The 23,864-nt window shown below is 38.3% G+C and overlaps 1 long non-coding RNA gene across 1 annotated transcript; it reads left to right on the forward strand.

The window, feature by feature from the left end:
• Nucleotides 1-5,977: 5,977 nt before the first annotated feature.
• Nucleotides 5,978-12,451, forward strand: LOC109364133. Its single transcript, XR_004162582.1, has 3 exons — nt 5,978-6,216; nt 6,954-7,017; nt 7,783-12,451. It is a non-coding gene; the product is annotated as an uncharacterized LOC109364133 (long non-coding RNA).
• Nucleotides 12,452-23,864: the final 11,413 nt, after the last annotated feature.

Here is a 23,864-nt window from a genome sequence, read left to right on the forward strand (position 1 = left end):
GAATTAAGAGAGTTCTTTCTGATGTAGCTTTCAGTATGCTGATAGAAATGGCCTGGGATGAAAAGTCTAATAAAAAAAATCATCCTTGTTATATCTGCCTATTAGAAATAAAATAATTTTGAGCCATTACCAAATGTACCCAGACATGCTTGTATGTCCAGTGGCTTATTTGATGTAATGCAGTACGACTACCTCAATAGCAATAATGTTTTTACAAGAAATGTAACTCTAAAATCTTCTGCTCTTGATATAAACAGCACATTTACAATCTGTTTCATAGTAAAGGTAATTATCTCCTAATGAACAGAGAACTGCCGTTAGGGTAAAATCAAAATAGAGGAAGAGAAGTAATTGATTTTTAAAATGAAATTATACATGTCTTGTTCATATTATCATAATAAGCTTTTCTCCTTTTTCTTTTCCCTTCTCTTCTCTTCTCTTCTCTTCTCTTCTCTTCTCTTCTCTTCTCTATTCTATTCCAGTAGACTTTTAAATCAATAGCAGTCTCTTCGTTGTCTGCAAAAAGTTCAAGGCTTCCATATGGATGTAATATTTGCAGCCATAAATAAATTCTTGAGGTTTTTGTCAGGCTTTTCACACACCCACAGATTCTGCTATCAGACGGTAAATCTTTGTTTAAGACACTATGAGATCAGATTTCTTTGGATGAAGTGTTGCCTAAAGTGAGGAGAAAATAGCATTGCATAGAAACTGCAGAATTTCAAATTTCTTCCTTCCCTCCTACTCCAAACAGAGTGCTATCTACCACTCAGTGTCTGTTCAGGACTTTTTTTTACCATGGTACACGCTTGAAGTTGGACAGAAATAGATAGCATCATCAGCTGGCATTTTTTTCTAACAGCAGAGAGGATCTTCCTGCTGGATGACTAGGATTTGGAAAGACAGAAGTGCAGCAGGTCATCTGGAATCACTGCCGTCTTTTTCTCTTCTGGTGGAACATCTGCTCTGATAGCTTAGTCCCTGTGCAATAGCATGACAAAAGTCTGTTATATCTGCAGAGATGTTTGAGAGTACCTCTTGAGATTCTCCTGCAACACACACAGCATTCTTAGGAATGTTTAGAAAAAAAAAAGAGACAGGTTTACTTGCAGCCATTCATACCATTCATATAATACTTTCTATAATATTGTCCTATCCTGCAGACCACAGCATTCCACCATGATCTCATCAGTGACTCCATTAGACAAAATACAACAGACAAAATGTCAAAGAGAGGGGGAGAATAGAAGGGACAGAACCTCAGTATGTGCCCAGAGATCAGAGTAATGCTCTGTGTAGTGTTTAATCCTGAATGACCTATTTATTTTTGCATTTATGTTATTTCTTATTTTGGGGCTCTGCATCTTTTCCACAAAATACTGCCTATAGACCGCTTTCCATTTGAAGTGATGGCAACTGTAGCCATGACATTTACCACCTGTATGAATTATTAATCCTCCACAGTTGAGATGGTTTTAGTAATTAATAGATGAAAGGCAATGGCTCAATAATAATAATACCTCTAATCAACAAAGTGTATCTTATATGTGCACTGGTCTTCTCTACACAAGAAGAGCCTGATTATTTCAGCTACAGAATAGTTTTTACAGTTACTGAAGTATAATGCTGAGGGAGTCTGTAAAGTCCTTATGCAATCTTTTGCTCTGAAGCAGAATAAGTTAGAGGATCAGTTAATTGGAATAAACTGGAGTGGACTTAAGTGCCCAGTGATACATAGGATTTCCACCAGAAGATGGTAATCACCTATATAAGCTGGTTTGTGTTTAAGTACTTTTAATTGCAAAACCGTTGGGATTCAGAATTTTACTTAGGGAGAAAACAGTATCTTGAAGCTTAAATTGTTTATATATGGTGATATATAAATTTAGTTTCAGAGCTAGGATTAAGGACTCAGAGCCCATACATTTAACTTGAAGTAAATTAATAATTTTTTAAGTAATTTTGTACATCTGAGCTTAACATGTAACTCCTCATTCCATGTTTATACACTAGGCTAAATGCTAAATTCTATACCTTCTTTATTAGTAAAGTACAACTGAGGACTTGACAATTTCCAAGGTTGCAATTGCTGCATCCCTGTTCAGAACTTGCCTATGAAATCATGACAAAGCTGAAGGCAGAAGCACTATCATTGGGCACCTAGATTGCGTTCCAGATGCGTAATTAAGCTTGTTGCAATATTAAACTCCCTATTCATTAATTAACAGATTTCGATATGTCAGCTATATAATTCTGAAGAATTAGTTGGTCAATGCCCCAAAGCACAGTGCGTATTCTGAAACCGTATATTAGCAAAAGCTATTAACAGATAGACAAATATTAAGAGATCTGTCATGGGACTGAGTATCTGAATACCTCTTAGTTCTCTCATCTTATGGATAAGAGTGTATCTACATAGCAGAACTGAGGCAGGATTTTAGCCTTAGCTGGAGAATCTGTGCTAATGTAATTTCCATAGCTTCAGTAACAGCCAAGACAAGTGACAACATTGTCAAGTTTGTATGCTGGTGTAGTAGTCATAAAAGTCTGCAATGCTGCATCTTGTTACTGTTTTTCATCTGTTCTAGTGAAAACAGGGTAGGACAGATGTGCCAACTTCTGTTAAAAGCACACATCCGTTTTACTTTGAGGCGCAGATGGAAACACTGATTTCAATGCTGAAGAAAAGATGTGGGCTAAAGTGAGTTGTGGTAATCTAGGAAGAGGAAAGGAGCCAGCTGGCAACAGATTTCCTCCTGCTGTTATTATTCTAAAAACGAAGTCATTATTTGAGTCTAGATAGGGTTGCTGCAAAACGCAACTTTTAAAAAGCACCTCCGCTTCAGACCTGGATCTGAGCAAGTTCCACACACTTCTTTCTGGAAGCACAGCACTAGAAAAACAAATGGACTGAAGTAGCTCAAGCCAGCATAAGAGTTTCCATTTGGTGAGTACTGCTTAGATGAAAAGAACTTGTTTAATGGGGAAAAATGTCAGAGGAAAATGTTTCCTGAACAGAAAAATAGTAACTTTCTTCCTCATTGATGGTGGAGCTTTGCAAACAGAGTAGTACATTATATCTTTGTATTTTTTCACTCTGAAAGCTATGAAACCATGAAATAAATCATGTTTTCCTCCTTGAGCAACTTTTTCAGTCACACTTTGCCTACTAATCTATGCTGGAATTACTTCTAATATCCCAAACCTCTGTCAAGATGTCAAATAGTCTCTTCATCTCCTGTTGGAAAAGAAAATCTGCCACAAATATTTCCTTTATTTATTTATTTATTTATTTATTTATTTATTTTTAAATAAAGGCAGATATTTTGTATGAGGATTTGGAAATGACAGTTGACTCTGGAGTTTATCTTTGGGATTCTTAAGACCCAGTAACATGGGGGAAAAAAAAAATCAAAATTTATGTCTTGCTACAATACAGATCTTACAGAGTCTTGATCTGAAGATACGGAATTAATTTTTTAACTGAAGAAAAAAAAAGCTCTGGGTATTTTGTTCTGTGTTTTTGCCAAGCAGTACTAGTAGCATAGAAAAATTCCATAAACCTGCTGAGGAAAAGCAAAATGGGATTGTCATTATGTCCAGCACTATTCCCGTAGGAGATTCTTCCAGAAGATGCCTGTAGGAGTAACTGGTCAGGCCATGAAAAACCTTAATGGACTCCTCCTTAGTGGACTCCCTAATGAGTTCCAGACTGTCAAGTAGAATTCCTTTGGCCACATGTAAAACGTGAGGCAAATTATTTCTGCATCTGGATAGGAATTGCAAGAAGAATGTGAAGCCTTGTGTTGTAGGAGAACCTGATGCCCAAGGCTCTCTGATGATGAAGTATCTCTTGTTTGCATTTAATTTGCAGGCACTCTGCCTTCCATCTCTTGTTTCTGTTAGGGGCACCGGCTTTCTAAGGAAAGAGCCTGAAGAAATGCTGCTTGCTCTCTGCTAATCATATCATCCTGCTGCAAAAGCTGGCGAGGTGCTTAAGTGTATCTGTCCAAGTGCTAATGGATGAAACAAAGTTCAGTTTTTCTCCCAACAAGCCAAGGTGGGTGGCTCAGAGCTACTTGAAGCTTCTCGTACAAGGAAAGTAGTGTATTTGAGTCAAACATGTGATGGTTCTTCCATAACAGGACAGACAGTTCTGAAAGGTCAAATTTTTCAGAAAATTTATGATCAACACACAAAAAAAAAACAAAACAAACAAACAAAGAAAACAACAACCAACCAACCAAAACAAAACAAAGATAGCAAAGAAAAAGAATCAAAACCATAAAAAGTTGAACATGGAAGAAAAATTTTATCAGAGACAAATAAGTTGGAGATAGCATTTTGAGGGAAAAAATGGAACAGAAAGGGGAATGTATAGTGGAAATGCTAAGTCAGAGCTTGAAGCAGTGATTGGGCACCTGGTAGGAAGTCAGGGCCTACCCAGGGGAGTTCAGCTGCATGCAATGCACTTGAGTGATTGGAAGGGGTGGAGCCACAATCCATGCCTTCCCAGACCTCATTTAAGGGTTGGCATTGGAGGCAAAGGGATTTTGCTGGAGATCCATGCATACCTGAGGCCTTCTAGAGCTAAGCAGATTCTCTATCTCTGTGCCTACAGCTATTGCATTTGAGCAAGTCGTCATTTGCTGCAGTCTGGGACCTTGCTTCTCTGCTCTTATTGCTGTGTTTTCCATCATGTTATACTGGGGAAGGAACTGAGGAAAATAATGAGGTTAAATTCAAACACTTATTTGGTCGTATTGGGGAGAGGAGGTATTGGAGCTCTGTAAATGTTGTTCAAGTATGCTTCCATTTGGAATAGTTAGGATACCTCACCCTTGTTAAAGTATCATGGATTTAATGCTTTCTTTAACTTCTTCAGGATTAGAGAGATTTACTGAGGGTGAAGTATGAATCAGCCTTGCAAAATCCCAATGGAGAAGGGTGAGAAGTATTTTGATGAGTACCATATGAGATGAGCATGTGAATTATCTTTCTTTTTATTTTTTTTCATTGTCCCCAGGCCTCTGAGAAAGGGTTGAATGAGTGAAATTTGCATAAGAATTTTAAAATATTCTCCCACTGTTTTCGTAGAGGCTCAGTTTAATGTAGCAAACATCTGCCTCCCTTTGAGTGTTTTGTGGAACATCTGGTAGTTTGAAAAATCTTATTCTGCTCCTTTCTCTGTTGCCTGGCTAAGAAGAGGTTGATATTGGTACCTGTCAACCAAGAGAATGAATCAATAGGGAGGGGAGAAAAGCTATTTTATGCACTTATCAAAATACATCTTTCCCCCTGGCCATGGGAATAACCAGAAATTGGCACATTCTGCATCAGAGCTGTCCTAAAGCACTCATGACAGTATTTAAGACGAAGTGCAACAAAGATGATAATACTCTCTAATATAGAGTCTTCAGAAAAGCCTATTTTGAGTTCAATGGTTCTACTACTAATATAAATAGTAGTACAGATTACTGGACCTGCTAGGCCTTGTGTTAAGGATCCCATATTAAGTTTGAACACTGGTTTGAAGCAAGGTTTTTGCCCTTGTCTTGCTCCCATTTATAGGAGGGAGAGGAGGTTCGTTGATATATGTATACCCAGCGTGAGATTAAGAAACAACAGTTCAAATATTGGTCTGACCAGTTTATTACAAATCTTAATCAGGGAGATGGGGAAGGGGAGGACGGACGCTGTTACAAATTAGGATGATCCTAATCCTTATAGGAAGCAAGAGGGAGATAGTCACCACCATGGGTACAGCATGGCTTGTAGTTCGGTTGTTGATCTTCAGTAGTGCTGGGTTGTCGGGCATTGTTGTTCCATTGATGATGACGGTGACCACAGTGATGACGGTGATACTTATTTATAAGTCCAAAGTGGTTGAGTCGGCTTTTTTTGGAGTGACAGCTTCTGGCTTTTGGATCTCAGCAGGAACTCCTTTTGTTCCCATCTCCTGGGCCTTGCCAGCAGATAAGAGGGAGTATGGAGATGCCAACTTGTATCTTGCCTTCACAAGATACAGTGGTATTATTCCCCCAATCTCCTATAGCAAGCTGGAGTTATTTGGTTACAGGCCAGATCTTCTGCCAGTAAACAGTCCTGAGCACTCCCTTCTGAAGGCAAACAGCTCCAGAGAAGCGCTTTCAAATGTAAAATTATCCACACAGTGATGCTGACTGCCACACGGCAAACCCGCTTCTCATCTCCTAGGTAAGTGAGAGTCTTATGACAAGAAATGCCTCAGGAAGCAAACTTTGAGCCAGAAAACAAACAAGCGTTCTCACAATTCTCTGACTTCTATTTCCCTCCAAGGAATTCATTTCTCTGTCTGTATTGTGATACTTAAATCTCATGGCTCATTAGAGTTTGAGGAACATGCACTAGTTTTGTTTAACATTAGTTTAGCCTCTTTTATATTGTTACTACTTAGTAATTTAAACACTGAATAGTGGCCATGATGATAGACACTATACTAACTCTTGACATAGACAAGTAAATTCCTTTTACCATTCTAAAAGGACAATATCTTTGCTTTCCTATTTAATGCTGGCTGTTGTGCTGTGACTCTAAACATTCTTTTTTGTTATAATTTTTCATTATTCTATTAGTAGGCTTTTTCTTATTCCTGAAGGGGTGCAATTTAAGCCCAGCTATTCTACTTTCTGGTGTTATTTTTCTCTTCTCTGTATCTTGCCCAAAAATGTGTAAGAAAAACTTTTCTACATCTTTCTGGTTTTTGTCTGACATTGCCAACTTGGACAAGATTCAGTTAAAAAAAAACAAAAAAAACAAAAACAAACAAACAAAAAAAACCTCACACATGACCACTGGAGGGAGGAGTCTGGGGGGGATGGGAGGATGGGACAACAAAGCTCAGAAAAAGAGAACTAGAGAACTCTGGCTAATTTGTGTGGTTGAAGCTATGCTTTCTTTCCGTAACTTTGCAGAGGTGGAGGACACGCTAATAACTTTCCTCCAGATTGGAAGGATGAGTTTCTGTTACTTTCAAATGTAAGTCTTCAAGATATTAAAATATGTTCTGCCTATCCAGGTGGATGCAGATCTTCTGGAATTCCCGTGTAATGTCTTACATGATGTACAGAATCTCAAATAACATGACATGTCAAAGTTAATGTATCTGAAATATTTACCAGTTGTTTGGGTATGGGACTCATCCTATTACTTTTCTGTAATTATGCCATCTACATCCTAAAGTGATCAACAATAAAGAAATCATCTTTAGATGATGCATAGGCAGCTACTGTCACCATAGGGTGTCTGAGGCAACTGTGTAGGTAGGTAACATGACCCAGGATCTACAGGAGTGAAATCATATAACGGAATTTACAAACACAAGACACCTGTATTTAGGCAATGATACCCATCTTTGATTTTCAACCTCTGTTATCATTCATAATAAATCTTGATTCTCAGTGGGTGTGTTCTGTGGCTGGAGGGGGTTTGTAATATTTTCCTACTTGATATGTTAATTTAGGTTATCATGTCTCTTGTGAGGCTTCTTTCAGAAATTGCAAAACTTTTAATGAGGGATTCTCCAAAGGGAGGCATTGGATTTTTGACAGACTTTTTTCATCAGAGTTTATTGGGCAATGAAATTAAAGGTGTTAATAAAGAATGAGTATTTGTTTAACTTTTATGAGTTTATAATTTTTTTCCTTCCCTGTCAGCACTTCCTTTGCTCTTTTAATGTCATACTTCTAAGCTTTTTTTAAATACACAGATGAACTTTTATGATAAATACACTTTTCTTTTTAGTCTCCCACATGCGCAGGACTTCGTACAACACGAATGGAAGAAGGAGACTGTTACAGCCCAAATGGGTTATGAGAATCTATGTACGTGTTCACATGAGAGTCCTTGGACTTCCAGTTTGCCTTGACTTCCGGTTTGCCTTGCCATCTAGTTAACACGCAGAAATAGCACTGAATTACAAGGCTTTCACTCATCTTGAACATCTGCTTGATGAGTGCTAAGAGATCTGCTGCAAAGGGTGTTCAGAGTGCTGCTTCCTTCTGTGCCATATGCAGAAAAAGAAAGAAGTATTTCTTTTCTTTTTCTTTTCTTTTTTTTTTTTTTTTGTTATCCTCCTGATCTTTGGAGGTTTTATAGAGAACCTGTACATGCCTTTCTGGGGTAAGACCAGCAGTCCAGATGCCAAATCAGAGAAAATCAGTGAAGGTGGCCCAGGAGACTGCACACGTTGCTAATGCTGCCAGGCATTTGATACTTGAGAATGGTGGGAGACAGTACTGCAGCAGAACAGAGTGACCATCAAGATCAGCAACACCTATACTAAAATTTCTGCACAGCAAGTCAAACATACCAACAGTTACTAGTAGTAAATAGGAGAAGGATTTGATTTAAGTAATAATTTTGAGGCCAAGTCATACCATGTTTTGTATTCTCCTTTCTTTTCTCCCCTTTCAACTTCAGCAGTTCCTTTTAGTTAAATAACTTGCAGCTTATGAGCTGGGAAGTAGAGCTGAACTCAGATTCAGCTGAGTTTCTCAGATTTTAAAAAATGTTGGTGTATATTTGATAAATTTTCTTCATGAATAAAACCAGGCTTATTCCTTGGCAAAGAGGGTAGTGGAAATTTTAATGAGATTTAATGATAATTTAATAGGATGCATGATCCTCCTTCTCCAGGAATCTGAACTTTTACTATAGTGATTGAAATGAAAACTTGTAAGAGGTGAAACAGTTGTGAAATGCATTGCTTTTTCAGTGCGATAACCATAATCTGCGTTATGCTCAGTGCTTATTGATATGCATACTTTGTTTATGTTTTTTTTTGTTTGTTTGTTTGCACCTGATCTAGGACATCAGCAAGCTTCTGGGTGATGCATTTTCATGATATTCCCTGGATACAATTGTTTGTCTTTCTAATCCCATTTACCCGTTAGCTCAATTCAGCTGTGCAGATCAGTGATTTTTTTCTGTGCATTTTCCCAAAGAACAAACATCCAGGAAGACCCAAATTGTTTTGAATTTGAATTTACTGTTGCCCTTTGCAGAATGAACTTGCACTTACATTAGCCAATGCTGTCCATCTGCTGAACATCTTAGTGGGGTAAGACCCAGAATTCCACTTAAGTTACACCTTCAATTTAGGTGCTTGTTTAACCAGTACTCCTAAAATCTTATACAGTCAGCTGAAGTGAAAGACAGTTAAAGGAAGGTAAATGTCTTTGATGCCTTCAGGGAAAAGTCTTGTCTGTATAACTTGGGTGCCTAAACCTAAGTAGGTAGATACGATTTCTGGAGCACTGGAGGATTCTGAAGGCCCCCTCTGTCAGTAAGAGATATTTAGTATGATTTGACTAAATGTATACTGTATGCTAACTGCACACTGTATTCCTGTGTAGTAAATGGAGAAAGTTAAACTTTCTTCTAGCATAATTCTCCTGAAGGTATGCTAATGTTAACTGACCCATGTTACAGAAGCAACCAGATATCTCTTTGCTTACTATGGTAGAAGGATTAGCTTGAATTAGGTGTTTTAAACCCTGCTCACAGTATGAGCCTAATGAATTTTTTTGTTTGGTTTCTCATTTACCCCAAAATACCTTTTAAGATTAAAGCAAAAGGGAAAAGAAACAGAACTAACTTTGGAAAATGTAAAGCCCTTTGTCCATTCTCAGGCACATTTATCTTCTCACTTGTTCTTGTGCTTTTTAACTATCTGAAAGAGGTTTAACAATGAAAGAAAATAGGGAAGAAAATTCCTATTTCTTTGTGCTCTTGTTTCAGTTAAAAATATTGAAAAAATTTTAAATTTCCAAGAATGTTGTGCTTGATTCTAGGTCTAGAATCAGCATGTGTATCACTCTCTGTAGGTTGCTTACCTGACTTTGTGTGCATAGCACCATGCGTGGCTCATGTGTCTTTCATCACTTTAAGTAGATCCTTACTTAGATTATTGTATGGCTAAGCTGCTGCACTAATTTTTGAACATATGCATTTACATGAATGAGATGATTTAGTCACTTGAAAAATGGAGAGCCCACTCTCAACTTCTATTTTCCTGCCATGCTCTTCAGGGAGTCAAATCTGGACATTCTTAGCTTAATTCATTAGCACTAGTGCCATCCTTCCATACAATAACATAAGGACTGCTTTTTCAGTTTAAATGTTATTTCACAGTGTGGCATCTCTTACTGAGATGGGCTGAGTATAGATAACCTGAGTTAACTCTGTAATAAATGCACCCTGAGGTACAATAGACGGTTATTAGCTTGAGGTTTCACGTGTAAGCAGAGGCTGCATTGGTACCGCTGTGAGAGTTAACTTGAGAGTGTTTCCCTGAACATAAGACAAGTAATACTTTCTTCAGAAAGCCAATAATAAGGAGTTCAGGAAATGATTTCTGGGGCAAAAAAGTGGCAAGAAGAAACTTGGCTGTGCAGTGTATCTTGGTCATAGGAACAGGGCCTGAAACTGAGGGTGCCAAAAGTGTCTCCTTGAATAGATCTAGGTATACCCAAGCTCTGGGATTAGATGTATGATTAAAACAGGGCAGTGAGTGATCTTCAGCACTATGTCTCTTGCTGTCCATGCTGCTTTTTGTTAGCCTATTTTTTTCTTAGGCTACCCCAACTAGGCTTCTATGAGCAGCTATGGTACCCCTCACACTCAAAACCAAGTTTTGTTCCTATCTTTATTTGTTAGCATTAGAGATGTAGCATGGACTGCACTGGCCATATTCCTCACTTGGACAACCAAGAGACCAGGAAAGTTCAGAATTACAGGAATATAGTTACAACTAGGAAGACCTAATGATGTCTGAATTTGCTTCCTTTCTAGTTCACTTTCTCCCATGACCTAGGACTCAGCACAGTGAGTTCTCATTATCAGAACAGGCTTCAGCATGCTCTATGACATACGTTAACGCAGCTGAATTGCATGTTTAAGAATCAAGATCCACAATTCACTTGCTTATCTCATTGACAAGCTGGAAATATAAAACATCATGACCAAAAAACCCAAGTAACTTTATAAATTCAGATTTTGTTGTCCATGGCATGATTGGATAGTCAAATAAGGTCATGGAAACAAAATGTCATAATATCTAATTTTTGGCATTGAAGGAACATGTCTAATATGGGAAAGTTTGTCCTTGTTTCTTATAGATAATGCAGACAACATATACAGAACTCTTTATGACTTAGATATGCTAGATTGTAACTGGAAGTAACTGTCTCTCATCGATGAATTTATATAGCTTAAAAAGAAAACACCACAAATGGCCTCCTGGTTTAGTCTGTCTATTGTAAGGGTCAAAAAATTGTAGCCCTTCTCTGGCTTTGTCCTTTCATTTCCTTGAAGACAGGCTGCAGTGCCACAGAGAGGATGTGAGGGAGGCCAAATATCTCTCTTGCTTTCCATGTTGCTCAGCTAACACTCAGTGGTGAGGAGTCACGGTTCAGGATTCATAAGCAGGCAGTTATGGACCAGCATTGCTCTGTATCAATGTTCATTGATTGAAGTTGTCTCTTCTTAAGTAGCATTAAATTAGTATCCTTAAATAGTCTATCTAATACAGTGAAAAGCTTATTTATCACACATTCAGGGAGGAAAAGAGTATAATGAAGAATTTTTCAGAGGAAGAGTAATGGAGAAATGAAAACCTGAAGTGGAAGGGCAGAAAGTCTCTAAGAAACGTGCCTGATTCCCTCTCTCTGTATAGCTCTCCTTGAGGAGAGCTGAACTGTTTGTAAGTGAATCTTTCTCAGGTGGGCTGCACTGCTGGCTTTGTTAGGAATAACATCATTAATTGTTTCTCAAAACATAGCTTCTGCAATTTGAAATTAAAAAAAAGCCCACCCATTTAATTCCACGAGGCTTTCTGTGTCATGACCTTTGTGCAGTACTCAAGTTATACAGCAGGGAAAAGGTGTCCCTTTCTTGCAATACAGATTCATGAATTTTTAAACTCACAGTATGGGGCAGCTGCTGTCAAGTAACAATGGGAAACTTATATTCTGTCCAGCACTGCATAAGTCCCAAGAGAACAGACAGGAAACAGCAGGACCTGATATAAAAGCTGCATATCTCATGCTACAAAAAAAGAACCAAGAGAAGCTTCTCTCTTCCTTGCTCTCCTTATTACTTGTCTCCACTTTTATTTCATTATCTTTATGAATCTAAATATTATGCAAAATGGGAGTGACAAAAAACCACTTATATTAATTAACAAAAATAAATTAATGTGAAAATATCAGCTGATGTCATTCAGTATGGGAGTGAGAAAGATTTCAAATTCTGAACCATAAAAGCTAGAATATCTTGTGTGTCAACAACACTGTTTTACCAGAATTTCTATTTCTACTTATACTAGTCATAAGTAGATAAAATCTCTCTAGTCACTGAAGTAGGGTTTGTCTGTATCCATACCAGTATTTTTCCTTTTTCCCTTTTTTAATTCTTTCATTAAACAAATTCTTTCTTTTTCTTTTTTTTATTTTTCAACCCCTCCCCCCAAGTTTTATTCTTTTCCATTTACCTTTTCATTTTCCTTCTCAGAAGAGCAAAAAGCCAATACACTTCCTCTTAAAATTGCAGAACTTCTTTTCCTACTCTGTCTTTATTGTGGGCTTGCATATGCATGAGGCATTTCCAGCAGTAGGCAGCCACTACCAACTTTCCTCCCTCTAAGAGGAAGTTTATATTCCTAAGCCCAGGTACGAATATCATTGTGAGGGCTCAGTATGACACTTGTGAAAAATCTCTTATTGTGAACCCATTCCTACAGAGTCTAGTTATTGGGATAGTTGCACTTACCATTGCAATTTTGAGATCAAGCTTGGGGTCACTATATCTAAATATACTTTATAAGACTGATTTCTGAAGACACTAATCTCTCTAGGACAGAGAGTTTAACAATTAATTTGCTACCTTAAAGTTAAGATTCTTTCTTGTTTTTCAGTGATTTGAACTATTATACCCTAATTTTAAAAGCATTCTAGAAATAGTTTTCCATTTGTAAGAGCATGATATTGCTCAAACTGATCAAGAAGAACTTGCTAGTATCATTTTTATGGCAATTAAAAAGATTAAATTTAGATTTTTAAAAAGAGATTCTTAATTTCCTGATATAAAACAAAGAACCAGGAAAATGCTTAGTTTCTATCTTAAAATTATTTTACATAAAGAGTTTGGTTTGCTGCTTTCTCTCAGCAGAGTCCTTCTTTGTCTGTTAGAGAACAATAACCTGAAAATTCAATTTAATTATGATGTATTTATATCAAGAAGAGCTTAACTATACGCAGACAATAGAGCTGAGTGGAAAAGTTTCATTGCTAATGACTACAGATAAAAACAAGTGAAAGTGTAGAAATCCTTATCCATTTATTAATCAATTATAGATTTTTTATTTTTCCTGTATTATTATTATAGCACCTCTTTATCCTTCCCCTTTAATATTCTGGCATGATGCAAATTTGCATGAAACGCTTGTGTTTTTTTCTGTTTCTATCTACTAACAAGGAAGATAGGACATCACTATAAACAACTACGATACCGTTGTGCTTGGGAAACATCTGGAGGCTACCTAATGTTACTGGAAGGAAAATAAAATGAAAGCCTAGATGTTAACTTATTTTAAAGTTTTACAGAACTGACACAGGTATTTGTTTCCTCCAGCTTGCCTTCAAAGACAAAAAATAACAAAAAATAACTAGCTACTTCTGAGGAGGGTTTGTCCTTGCCAGTATGATAAGAAAAAGGGAACATATTTATACTTAGTAATGAATGTGTACACATAGTACTACTTTCAGCAGATTGCATCCTCAGTTTCACTTCTTCCTTCAGGAGATGTCACACTGGCTGCTTTTATTATTCACAAAGAAGAGAATTGATGTTATCAACACACTGATACGACAAGGGGAAATGATTTTAAACTGAGACAGGGGAGGTTTAGGTTAGATATCAGGAGGAAGTTCTTCACACAGAGGGTAGTGATGCATTGGAACAGGTTGCCCGAGGAGGTTGTGGATGTCCCATTCCTGGCGGAATTGGAGCAAAAGTGGTATTTAATTTCTGGCTGAGTTTTGCAGTTTGTATTGCAGCGATGACTTGGTCTGAAAAGCAGTTAGTACTTTTGGATGTGTTATAAGGTCTTTTTGCTCAGAATGTGTGTAAGAGGTTATTCTTTCGCATAATTGTTTCAAAGCCTGCTGGGGACACAGATGACAAGTCCAAGCAAGTCCTGGGCAAGGGCTGAGCAATCCTTTGTCTGAAGGACACAGATGGACAAGGCCAAACAAGTCCTGGGCAAGGGCTGAGCAATCCTTTGTCTGAGGGACACAGATGGACAAGGCCAAGCAAGTCCTGGGCAAGGGCTGAGCAATCCTTTGTCTGAGGGACACAGATGGACAAGGCCAAGCAAGTCCTGGGCAAGGGCTGAGCAATCCTTTGTCTGAGGAACACAGATGGACAAGGCAAGAGGCAACCAGAGAGAGAAAGATAAGCCACAGATTAGTGGCCTGGAAGCAGTCTTTTGTGTGGGTTTATCTTGAGGAAGATGGCCATCTCAGGAGGTACTGCGCATGACTCTTACCCAAGCACCCACAGATGCCAAGCTGGCAGAAGAAGAAGGATAAAAAAGGGACCTACAACCATGAGGTTTAGGTTTTCTGGCAACAGATTCCTCATGAAGAAGAAGAGTTTTCTGACATGAGAAGCCTCACGACCTGCCTCTCTCCCTCCTGGACTTACTCTGTGCTCTACCAGCATGCTGAAGAAGAACAAAGGTGTCTGCCATCAGATCCCTCACTACGGAATTCCTGCTTGCTGATGGACTCTCCTGGGCCTGCTACCTGAGTCCTGCTGCTTCCTCCCAGACTTACCCTGCAGTTTCTTCCTGCTACCTGCTTGCTGCCCACGGCTGGCCACACTGCTGCTGCTCTCACCCTGCACTTTTGCCTCGGATCTTCGAAACGGCAAGCAACGGGACTGCTGGATCCTGGTGGTGACTATCCCCTCTTTACGCAATTCTTGCTTATGTCCTATCTTGTCTATCACCCTCCTTCCCTTCCCTGTTGCCCAAATTCATAATAGTTGCATAATAGTTGCTGTCTTTCCCTTCCCTGTCTCCTTGATTAGGATTTGTAATAAACTGGTTGGACCAACATTTGAACCGTTGTTTCTTAATCTCACACCGGGTATACAGATATCAAAGAACCTCCTCTCTCTCCTATAAATTGGAGTGAGACAATAGTAAACATTCTTTACAATCTTTAATCTCCACAGTACCAAGAGCAGTAGGAGCACTGCCTGATTTGCTGAAAACCTTGATTGTCAACCTGTCTAGATCAGTTTTACCATGAAATACAGTGTTTCTAAAATGGTATGTGTGACTAGAGACATGCTGTCAGGTTTGGAATTGAGATCAGGATGCAGTAGGGAATGCAGAACTCCAGCTTATAGCTTTTTTCTCAATGTGAACTTTTTGTTCTGGGCTGTTGTGGTTTTGCGATTTTTTGTTGTCAGTATTCCACATCAGCACATCACGTGGGTCAGCGGGAGATAAAGAGTTAATGTTCTGGTTCCGTTTACTGCCTTTTATGGGTACTTTGAATAGCCTGATGGGACGGGAGGGGGCGGCATCCTCGGAGGACCTGGCGGGAAGAGGCAATGGGTGGAGCTCCGGACAGGACACGAGCATTTGCCTCCCTCCGTCTGGCCCTGGCTCAGCCGTCTCATCTTGCTGTGGAGAAATGCACGTGCTTTCCCTCACACTTGTCGTGGTTTGTCTCTCATTTTGGATACTCTTGTCTCTTTCGTTTTTTTGATTTAGTGAAATTCAGTAAATTACCGTTCCTCCTCGGATCGTTGCCATTGTGTTTTCGTTAAAACTATCGGCTAGCTATCTGCCCTTCCCCCTCTCTGCCATTCCCCCTCTCCCGGAGTGCACACAGCCCGGGGCCGGCTGGGTTGCGGCCAGTACGCCTTTTTTTTTCTTTTTCCCGGGGCCTGTGCCCCCAGTGTCACGGACTTATATCTAAAGATAACCCCGTGACAAGGGCAATTATAAAAAAAAAAAATCTGATGTAAAGATGAAATTCATTTCACCTTCATCAAAGCTGGATGTGTTCAAGGCAGGGAAGATGCAAACAGGCTGCAGATGCAGCTTAGATTCCCTCAGAACAGGGGACCAAGAAGAGGAATCTCGGTGGAAACTTTCTGTCATGGTTTTATGATTTTTGGTTATTGGTAGTCCACATCATAACATCATGTAGTGCACTGGAAGTTAAAGAATGCTCCAGGTCCAGGTAACTGTCCCAGAAGAGAAGAACTACAACATTTCCCAGAGGAAAATGTATGTGCATTCAGAGAGGAGATAAAGCTCCTGGCAAAGTCACAGGACCAGGCTCTCCTCCCTAGTCTGGATGGCACGTTTCGCCTCAGGATTAGAGTAAGGCCTTCGGTTTTTGGACACTCTCTCTCATTTTATTTATTATCCAATTCTCATTATTGTATTATATTGTATTATAGTGTGTCATCTTGCATTCTCATTTCTTATTTAGTAAATTAGTTTGTTTCTCCTCAGATCGTTGTTGCTGTTTTGATTTAGGCCCATCTTTCTATTATTTTCCCTTATCCCTTTCTTGAGCATGGATCTGTGAGTCTCTATGCCCCGCTAGTCACGGAACTGGGCCAAATTAGCCCACAAACCGTTGACACCTTCTGTGTGTTTAACTGTTTTAACACTAGTGTTGGTTCCATCAGTTCAATTTCGCCAAGTGTGTGATGTGTCTGGGCCATGAATATGTGTGTAATATCCGAGCAGTCCATCTTCTTATCCTCTCTGGCTTGCCTCCCTTTCCTTTCCCACTCCATCTCCGGCTGAGCTCCTTCCGATTTGGCAGGGCATCCTTAGGTCTCTCACTGCTCCAGCCTCAGCAGATCCAAAGTGTTACAGTTGGAAAGGGATTTTAGTTGGCCTTCAGCTACACAGTTAAATTTCTCAGGATGTGGTTACAAAAAAGAAAGCACCCTGGAAAGTATGAGAAGTCAAATCTGACACATGCCTGGGTATATCACCATCTTTAGCATGTGTTCAACTGGAGTAGCATGCAGTCAATTCTGTCACCTTGTTTTCCACTCTTTTTTGAGATCCCATGGAAAATGTTATAGTCCTACTTGTGAACATGAGTTTCATGTTGTAAAACTGTTATCAGTTTTCTGCCTTTTCTGCTTATTTACATGTCTAAGATTGACCCTGACTTTGCAACCCTTTCCTGCAAACTCTGGAGAAAAGGAAAAGGAGGTATTAATAAAGCAAATCCCAAAACTTAATGTATTAGAGGAAAAGAGATGTAGAACATCTTTCTGAAAACAAATAATTACTTGTTTCATTATTACTATTATCCTGTTGAGGTATTGAACTAGTTTTTTGATACAAGTAGAAATGTGCTTAAATCCATAAATTTTTTTATTCTGTCTCTGCTGAGTAGCCATAGTTTACAGATGTACTGTTCTTTTGTTCTGTTGTGGCTGAACCATCACATAACCGTCCTCACCGACTAGCCTCAAGTTATTTGGTTTTATAGCAAACTAAGTACTTGAAAACCTGATCAGAACATCTTGGAGTCTTCATAAGTTAATCACTTCTAAGAGCTTTGTTTTCTGACAGTGCCATCTAAAGGACTAATATTTAACAAGCAATTAAAACAGAACTGAGGGGTTTTGTTTTTGGCCATAGCACCACAGGAATAATTTCACATCTTCAGTAAAGTAATTTGAATTCATGGTCTGAGGCAGAAAATGATAGCAGCTTATTAGAATCAGAGCATTATTCATCCTTCTAATAATCTTTGAGGCTTTAGGTTTCTGGTTTTCTTAGTACAATACTAATTCTTATGTCAGTGTTGATAAAACAAATACAAGCAACTCACACGCAATCCTTGTCTTGTTCCTTCTTAGCCTATGTTTCACAAAGGTCTTTGTGAGTATTTATGCTCATGTTAAATAACTACATGGTCTTGGAAGTTCACCTAATACTGAACAGTTTCCATTGTTGGCTTCAAATTTTTCCTAATGGGGAAAATAAACTTAAAAAAAACCCCAACACGTTTATTTACTTATTTTCTTTTCATTAGGAAAGGTCAACCATCTAATGATGCAAATCCTTTGGGAAACCTATCTTATTCCAGAAATATTTCTACTGTCATTAGAAATGCTGATAGAATCTGTATAAATCATAAATCATTCAGTTATTACTCTGTAAATGGGAAATATGTATTTCATTACAACACTCTTCCTCTTTCTCTCTCTTTTTTTTTTTGCATAAAAATATTGATGTTGAAGAGAAGTCTTGTGAAGGGTATTTGATTCAGCTCATCAAGCTTCTAGTTTCTGTGAAAAATACCAGATATAACAGCGCACTCCCAGCTTTGATCCATTAGCTGTTAGAGAAATTCTTATTTCTGATTGCAGAATGATCTCTGTTATTTATATTCCCGAATGGTTGGCTGTGGTGAACAAAAGCAAGGGATTTTGTGATGATGGGAGTAGCTAAAGCCAAACTTTTCCTTAACTGGCCCAGATGAGCATTGTGTAGAAAAAGAGCTGATATTGCAGAAGGACATGATAAATGAAACTTTGGAGCATTCCACTGTGTACATAAACAGTTCTGAGGAACGTTGACCTGAGACCCCTACCTGCATGACACTTGGCTCTATTAGGCTCTTGTTTCCCCTCTTTCTTATTTTTCACTTTTAAGTCATAGCAGTATGTAATTTAGACAGACCTTACTGGCATACTATAACAGTTATTAAAATTTAGAGGCTTTGTATTAGAAATGTTCTATTTTTAGAAGTTTCTAGACTATAAAAATAACTTTGGAAAGGCTTGGTGTTCAAAAGCTTCTGCATAGACATTGTGTTAAAAGTATAATTGAAAAATAGTAGGCTGTGTTTGGAAATGAATAAATACCACTAATTTATATAACAACACTCTGTGTACTCTGACTTTCCTGCCAATGTGGTATCTCAATAAGATTTTACTTGTGCATTTACTGCACTGCTTTTTAATAAAATATTTATATCAACACTCTGTGTACTCTGACTTTCCTGCCAATGTGGTATCTCAATAAGATTTTACTTGTGCATTTACTGCACTGCTTTTTAATAAAATATTTATATCAACACTCTGTGTACTCTGACTTTCCTGCCAATGTGGTATCTCAATAAGATTTTACTTGTGCATTTACTGCACTGCTTTTTAATAAAATATTTATATTTACCCCTGTAACTTGATTCCTCTTTCAGAGTAAAGAACAGTGTTATTAAAGATGTACAGGTTAGGTCAGTGCTGAATTATTCACAAGCAGTCATGTAAGCAAGTAGCTTGGGCTTTCCAGTAGACTTGTGGATGTGTTCTCTCTTCATCTGTACCTTTCCAGATGCATTCAGAAGAGTTGATGGAAGCTGTGAAAAAGTTGTGGGGAACTGTTTTGAAGGTCCTTGGCCACCTCTTGCTTCTGCCAAAAGGATATTGGTAGGAGGGATGGGGTTGAGTGGAGTACTGCCAGAATTTGGGTGCTTTGAGAAGATTAGAGCACCATTAGCCTTTACTCTTAAAATATCTACGGAGTGTTGAGAAGAAAATAAATCAGAAGGCAGCCCAGCAATACAAAATTTCCATATGTCTAGATAAATCCAAATGAGTTGTGCTTGTGAAGTTGTTGTTCTTTGGGGTTTTTGTTTAGGCTGTAGAGAGCTGGGGACAACTTATGAATGTCATGCCTGTGCCACTAGAAGGCTGCCAGCTCTGTTTTGGTTATATGGTTTTTCATCTTTTGTGTTGTCTTTCCATGTTGGTCTGATTGTTCATGTCATGGCGGCACAGACAACAGAGAAATGGATGTGATCCTGGATCACTGAACAGTAAGTGCTCTAAGCAACAAGCTAGCTCCTGTTACATTCATTACAATAGGCAGCAGGTTGCTTAAGCAACAAAGGCACCTACCTAGTCTGAAAAGTTATTTGCTATGGCATGTGCAAATACATTCTGAGTTCTTGTTCCCAGGTGATTTATAAGACTGAGGAGGTACTCTGTGGGACTATGCTGCAGGGATTCAGGCAATTCTAGACAAAGCTTAGGTTCCATAGGCTTACAAGAGCTACACAAACAAAGTCTAGATTCTCAGTAAGTGACTGAAAGTTGATTACATGATTAGGTCTTGTTCCTTGGTCTAGTGAAAGCCTCCACGTCCTCCATGCACAGTCAACATTTAAATTATTTCGGGCTTGATTTCTGTTTTCTTTTTATATCGAAAGGAGAAATTGAGAAGTTCCTTGCAATTATTTTGAGTCAGAGTCTCTGAAAGTCTCTGAAATCTGGCTTAAAATTGGATATATTTCTAGGTTCTTTAAAATATTGTTCTGTAGTGTGTATGGGTGTAGTTATATGCATATTTTCTTTAGGAGGAAAGCAAATTTGAACTGTGCCCTCAGGCAAATAAAACATCTCTAATGAGGCTGCTGAAATTTTCATAAACAATTTAAATTGCAGATTTACAAGGAGTATATTCATTTTAAGAGCAGGGAGGGGTTAGTACTAAGTTGTGTGGAAGTATCTGTTAATCAGAATAGTCAGAGATGATCTCAAAGCAAAATACTTTTCCAAACTTGCCAAAAAATGCCCAGTGATTGAATCTTTGTGTTTCAGTGATGTGTTGATTGTTAATCATTTTGTCCCATTCTGAACTGAACAGAAGAATGCAGAAATCACCAATGTTTATGTTTAGAAAGGTGTATTTCCAAAGTGTGACTGGACTGTCATTCAGCTCCATCCTAACCAATTGCCTCTATATTCTTCACTCGCAGAATTAAATCTCCACTGTCCAACTGCATTCAAGAGTCTCTTCCTCCTTTTTAAAAAATAGTATGCTTCTGCTTGTAACGCTTGTGGATAGCCTTTAACAATATGAACTGAATATAAATTCATACAGTGTTGTTTTCCTATGTTAAGATAGTTCTTGACTGAGAAATGCCAAATGCAACTGAAATACCAGTGCATTGACTCTTGCAGAAATATGTAGCTAATGTATGTCTCCCATAGTACAAACATGTATCTGACATGTTGGTTGCCTGCAAATCTCAGCTTGAATGCACTCAGCTGCCAAGGCCTTCATCTTCCTGTTCTCCACCCTATCCCACATTCTGTGGTTGCATAGGACAAAATAGGGATGTTACTGTTGCATTTCAGTTTTAATTCTTTACTCTGCTGGTATAAGACTCTAGCCCAACTCAGGGAGGCAGTTCTACGCTCTTTGATTGCTAACATTTCAGTTATAATGTAATGAGTACATTCACCCCTATTATGTGATGATGATGGGATATGTTACGTGAATAAAGTCAAGAGGCTTTGGCTAGCTAACATCCAGGTAATTTCTAAATGATATTCTACAAGTGTGCTTTAACAAATTCAAGAATTTCAGCACTCTTGTTGCCCGGGCTCCCAGCATTTGGCTCTCCCTCAGTGAGACAAGCAGGATGCTGCAAACATGGGCTGCAAACCATGAGGTGATGGTCTGGCAGGTCTACTCCAGTCCTGCTAGTACCCATGGAATGAAGGGGATGCCTCTCTGAAGGAGCTCTATGGGGATCTTTCTGATCACCTCCAATGATTAGTCCTGCACATCTGGCAGCAGTCAGAGATGGATAAATAAATAAATAAATAAATAAAAATACATTCACCACTGTTAATGGTTTACTTTTGCCACATGCCTAACAGTACTAGACAGCAATACAACATTCTTACTAACTGGTATGTCTTGACCCCTTATTTTTTTTTTCTTAGAGTTGACCCTTAACTGGCTGGATTAAACCTTTTCCACCAGTTTTCTGAACATTTATTGTGAATAATCTTTCAGTGTTTTAGTACTAGCATGTTCTTTCTACCCTGGTGCAGAAATCTAAGAAGGACTAGTGGAAATCTTTTAGCTGAATCCGTCTTTTTTCCTTTTTTCCCAACAAAACCCACAGTTAGAGAAGGATTGTGTCTTCCTAGGGTACTGTTTTCTTCTACTGTACAGTTTCAGAGTTGATAGCTCCATCACAAAGTTTAATTGGAAGGCTAATGCCTGCTTCTGGACAAGCATGGTTTCTACATGGGATATTGTCTCTTCCCCTTTTCATTGCTCCATGCAGTTAGAAATTAAACAAGTGTACATAAAGATCAAATTATGCTAACATTAAATCATAAAAAGAATATTAGTGTTCACTGCTGCCCCCACAACACGTCTGTGAAAATATCCTGTCTATAAGTCTTACTATCTTTGTTTCTAGATCAATATGATTATGCTTTACTAGTGCTTATATCCTTTGCTTTCATTCATTTTATTAGGAAATTCAGATTGCTCCATGTCTCTGACCTTTCCTCTTCATTATTTTTCAGTTCACCAATCTTTGTGTCATCTGCTAATTTGATCAGCAATGATTTTTGTTTTTTTCTCCTTTTTTTTTTTTTACTGTCAGGTTCTTGAAAAGTACAAGCCACAATCTGTGCAGGCTTCCATCAGCAACACTCTCACATTGTACTGAGTCCCTGTTTACAATTACATTTCTAAACCTATCAGTTAGCCAGTTCTTAATTCACTCAATGTTGTATCTGCTATATTGATTTTACATCATTCAAGTTTCCTAATCAAAATATTGTCTGGTACCAAATCAGATGCCTTACAGGAATCTAAGTATATTACATTATCATGATTACTTTTATCAATCAGTTTAGTAACCTCATCAAAAAAGATAGGAAATGTTCTCTGACAAAGTCTATTTTCCTTAAATCCAGGGTGATTGGCATTAATTGCATTATCCTCCTTTAATGATGTATTAATCAAGTTCTCTCTCTTTTCCTGTTTCATTTTACCATGGACTGCAGAGCTGCTGACAGCCTTATTGTGAACTCAGGACTCATTAATCCTTTTAAAATATTGCCACAGCATAATTTTTCCTTTCAGCCATCTGAAACATTACCAGTATTCCAAGACTTAGTGAAAATTGGCTTTAGCATACAGATAGATATGGGGAAAAGAGCACATAAAACACTGTTTTTATTCCTTTTTTTTTTTCTTTTTTCTTTTTTTTTCCTTGAAAGAGATATCAGCACTATTACCATTACTATTATTATGGCCCTAAGCGTGCTGTGTCTAGCATGGAGTCACATCAGAAGAGATGATATAAGGAGCCCTTGTTTTCTCAGAAGGAATCACTTCTCTGGGAGCCTGCCCATGTCTCCTGGCCAGTGGAGTGAAATCCAGATGAAGTCATATTTCTGCTTTTGCAGCACTCCCTGCAGCTACCTATGCGCAAAGATCACAGTTGTTACTGGGATTGCCTATAAAGAGTAAAGAGACTTAGAGTAACAGCAGGATATTTGCTTTAGAAATCACAAAATTTGCAGAGAATTTGCACAAGGTTTATTCCATCTTTCAAGCTGCTTTGTAAGAGTTTTGATTCAAGCTGAGTAGATTGATTAACATACTCAGTTAAATAAAATTAAGTGGCTGAAAAGTTCATCAGGCCGTTGGACTTGGCATGTGCTATGACTTCTTTTGGGGCAGAAGAATCAGTTTTTCTGATTCCAATCTCTGGATGCTTTCAAGGCCAGGCTGGTTGTGGCTCTGGGCAGCCTGGTCTGGTTGGCGACCCTGCACATAGCAGGAGGGTTGAAACTAGATGATCATTGTGATCCTTTTCAATCCAAGCCATTCTATGATTCAGTTTGAACACCCTGAAATATCTGCAGTGAAACAGAAAATAAAGCAGGTTGCCTTAAAGAACTCAGATTTTGTAGATCTTTGAGTTAAAAATTCTTTTTTTTTT

This window comes from Meleagris gallopavo, chromosome 1 (genome assembly GCF_000146605.3).
Source record: "Meleagris gallopavo isolate NT-WF06-2002-E0010 breed Aviagen turkey brand Nicholas breeding stock chromosome 1, Turkey_5.1, whole genome shotgun sequence".
Classification (NCBI taxonomy): domain Eukaryota; kingdom Metazoa; phylum Chordata; class Aves; order Galliformes; family Phasianidae; genus Meleagris; species Meleagris gallopavo.